The sequence below is a fragment of the Pinus tabuliformis genome, chromosome 1_1 (assembly GCF_031772625.1).
Source record: "Pinus tabuliformis cultivar Carrire ecotype Pingquan chromosome 1_1, CPIR1, whole genome shotgun sequence".
In the NCBI taxonomy this organism is placed as follows: Eukaryota; Viridiplantae; Streptophyta; class Pinopsida; order Pinales; family Pinaceae; genus Pinus; species Pinus tabuliformis.
This window is the reverse complement of record NC_142297.1, coordinates 62,622,203-62,626,469: the sequence shown is the minus strand read 5'-3', so window position 1 is coordinate 62,626,469 and position 4,267 is coordinate 62,622,203.

The following is a 4,267-nucleotide window of genomic DNA, read 5'->3' as shown; positions in this document are numbered from 1 at the left end:
GATAAATGACTACCTTGAGGTTGCCCCCCAGGCGGTAATTGACTACCTTGAGATTGCCCCCCGGGCAGTAACTGACTACCTTGAGGTTGCCCTCCAGGTGGTAACTGACTACCTTGGGGTTGCCCCCCAGGCAGTAACTGACTACCTTGGGGTTGCCCCCCAGGCAGTAACTAACTACCTTGAGGTTGAGGATTTGGAATCCTACCAGACATCATAAGAATTTATTCTGCGCTCAACATTTGGGTTCCATTATTACCAGTTGATAACTCATGTTTGATTGGTTGAGGAGATGCTCCTGAAAAAGTACCCGTGAGTGACTGGTACCCCGAAGGAAGAGAAGGACCACCATATAAAAAAGTTTTCGGTGTTTGGGAAAACATAGATGACTGTCTTGACATATTCAATAGAGGATAATAACCTCTTGGTGTAGGATGAAAAGGAATTCGAGATGGTGGAAAACTAAGACCCCAGTTTTCTAAAAGATTTGGCAATGATACGTACCAAGCATCACTCCTAAAAGGACTATAGAAAATTGATTCACGCTCCCTAAGATTTAAAGTTGGTTGGTTTTCAGGAAAAATTATATCTTCGTCTGGATTGACAAGTTCTTCAATAGAAATGAGGCCAAAAGGAAGATTTTGGGTAATGATATTTTCTACCCTGGGTGAACCAGGACCACTAGAAGTTGGAGAAGCAAATCGTGAAGTTGGAGTAGCAGCAGGTTCAGTTTCAGGCTCAGAAATTTCAAGTTCCTCAGCGAATTCACTGGTAGGAGAAATACTACCAGTAACTTCGGAAAATGAAATTGGCTCAGAAATATACTCGGTTGTCTGTATTTGATAATCAGGATGAACAATTAAATATGACTCTCCAGCTTTTGGTGACCCAACTCTATTGTCACTAGGTGATACAAGAGCTCATAGCCCTTCAAGCTAACTTGGTGTGTACTCAGGAGGTTTCCCCTGAAGTCTACGAGATTGTCTCGGTAATTCAGCCACGATTAAATATTTAATTAATCACACGCAAACAAAGAAAATTTCAATAAAACCACCTAAAGTCTCTAAAGAAACAAACAACTGAATCACACGCCTAAAAAATCTAAGAGTTCAAACCACACACAAATAGTAACTTCCCATACTAAAAACACTAGTTGGTGATGAAATCCAACATCGTAGAATTTTAATACAGAAAGGGCAGTTGGAACAGTTACCCCGACAACCTGCTTAATGAAACAGACTGGCACAAGTTTCTTCACAAAACCATCTCGAGTGAAGAGAATCCCCCAGAGAGTCCAAGTGAGTCTAGTGGGTATCTTCTCCAGGTATAGTGAGTGTTATAGACATTTTTGTGCCTCGCAGCATGGAGCATGAAATGTAAATAATTACAGGGATCCTCAGTCCCTAAACATGTTGTTCTTACCCCTAGAAGAACAAGGTCAGCAAACCCAAGCACTTCCCATCAGTTCTCCACCTGAAAACACTCAAAAACAGGCTATTTTTGGATCATGTCAGCTGCTCCACTGAGCATCTGCGCTGGAATGCAACTGCTCCTCCTTGTACCTGCGCTGAAAGTCAAATCTAATGAAGGCTACCTGCGCTGGGCGAGATTGGCCAAGTGGCACAGTCATTCTGCAAGGTGTCAATTGCCTAGGAAGCTTCCAAACTGACACTTGGTTCAAGGGATTCGCCCTGTGATGAGTAAGAGGTACTTGATCTCCATTTGTAAGCAAGGATGTCCAAGTGGACTCAAGAACTGAAGTTTAACTGAAGAGGGAGAGGACACAAGGCAGCTCTATGTCAGTCTCAAGCTGACTCATCCTCTCTTCTTCTCTCCTATATATAGAGCTCTTCTATGAGGTCTAGAGAGGCTGGAATTTTGTGCAAAGCAAGGAAGTGCTGTTGGTTTACAGTTAGAGCTATTGGGTGATTGCTTTATAGAGGAGAAGAGGACATTTCTTGCTGCTGGGGAGGTGCTGCTGGATTGGAGCCATTGATGGTTGTAACCTTCTCAGAACCCTTTTACTTCTATCAATAAAGCTTTGAATGTTCTCCTATATACTTGTATTGCATTGATGTATTGTATTTACTTGTATATCTGATTCACCCTAATCCATGCATCAGTTATGAGTACATGTTTCTTGTAGTTTCTTTCTCTTGTTTGTGCAAGATCTGTGTGTAGCTGGGCCGGCAAAGGGAGCAAGGAGCTGGGAATGAGAGACAAAGAGAGAGGATAGGATCGACAAAAGCGAAAGACACCGGTTGGTCAATCTTTTCTTCCTTCGCTGTACTTTCATAAAGGAAAATATCAAAGCTTTACTTTCAGTTGTTGCTAAGGACTGTCACCCTTAGAGTAGGGATAGGGTCATCCGAGTCGGATACTTTTCCCCACAACAAACTAGCGACTCCACTGGGGAGCCTAGTATCTTGTTGGTGTTTGTAGTATCTTTGCTATTCATTTCCTGAACCAAAGAGTACCGAATCGAAAAGCTTTTGACTATATCAAAAGCGAAGTAGAGGGGCTGCTACTCTTGCTCATTTTTTAGCAGATTCATGATTTGAAGAGCTGATCTACAAAAGACTCTTGTACTCTTTGTGATAGCTTTTCATCCTCTTGATCATCCCTTAGCTTGTACTTAACCTGTAGCTTTTTATTTCAGCAAAAACAGTGAATTTTTGAGCTTTTTATGACCCGGAAATCCTTGTAAACGCAACTCTCGTGTCTCAGTGCAGGCTGTCCACAGGCAGTCTGCATTCCAGCGCAGGTAATCCCTTCAGGAACTGCACTGAGAGTCAATTTGACAGACCAGAGCCTGCGCTGATCCAGTTAGGCTATGTCTTCCTGAGGTTTCCCACTGTGTCTGAGCCCTGTTTTCACTGTTATTTTGCTGCTGATTGCTTGTCATTGTACTTGTTGTAAACCAACTTTCCTTGACATTATTCCGCCTCAGTTGTGTGATGAAACTGTGATTGTTCTTTCGGTATTTCTTGTTTCAGTTACAGTTTCCCATTGTGAAAAGCGAACCAGTATAGCTGTGGCCTCTTAGATCCTGAACTGTAAAAGTGTCTTTATGATCTTAAGAGCTAGTTTTATTACTGTTCATGGCTGTTTGAGTTTGTTTGTTCTTCATTTTATGGTTTGAATTCGTACATTTTTAGTGTCGAAACAAGTACCTGTAAAGCGTCTTTTGATTTTAGACAAAACTTGTTTGTTTACGCTTCAAATTGAATTCGAAAATTACACGACAATTTCCTTTTTGTCTACATCAACATTAAAGGAAAAGAAAAGAAATACATGCATCTTGCATTTGCATATTTTGATAAGTTTGCGTGATTGATCTAGGAGAAAGTGCATTAGTTTGTGCTTTGTGCTCTGTGTGGAAAGATAATGTTTTTCTCTCCCCTCAGTAGTTAGGATTTTCAAAGCTAAAAAGATTGTAAAGCTTGCTTATCATTTTAGCTGCATTTAGGAATTTGTACCAATACATCTCGTGGTGATCCTGAAAGACAAACTGCTAAACAAGATCAACTTAAAATATACTAAATCAATCTAAAACGCTTTGTAACATAACTCTCACAATAGAGGTCTAGGTAGAGACGTGTTCCGGCGTCGTTAAACGTAGTGATTGTCGATCTCTACGAAGGTGGGTGATTCCTCCTGAGGGACGATAACACTAATACGGACTTGTGCTCCCACGTACCGTCGCGTATATTGGGAGAACCCTATAGGCATTTATCCTTTATCCTTAGGAAGCCGTGTCGGCCGCCCTACTGATCACGATGCAGTGAACACAGCATTCACGAAGATCGACCACCCGTACCGTAAAACGTATTCTGTGGTTTCGCGAAAGGTTTGGCACACCCTCTGCCTAGATCTCCAGAGCAGTTTCTTTTGGCCCTTTTCAAACTCTATAACTGAAAAGGTCCAACCGAGCATTTGTCACTTCGGGCTCGTTAATACATCGAAGGCTACTAGAGTCATCTTTAGCTTTTTCTCGACTCTTAAAACATGAAAAAGCAAAGTTGTGTCTAAAAGCGTCTAATAAAATTCATTCAATACGGAAACATAATTCCCCTTTTTGTATTTTAGTTGATCAAGTAATCCGCAACCGTGGAGGAAAGTCAATTAAAACTCCGTCGTTCGAGGAGACTCGCGAGTCAACCGTCTTTGTCTCCGGAATCGAGTGTAGTACGGACAAAGCGAACTCGCTTGACCGGGTCAAAATCTCCCATTGAAGTTAGAACAACAGTTTCGACAACATCTGAGATTC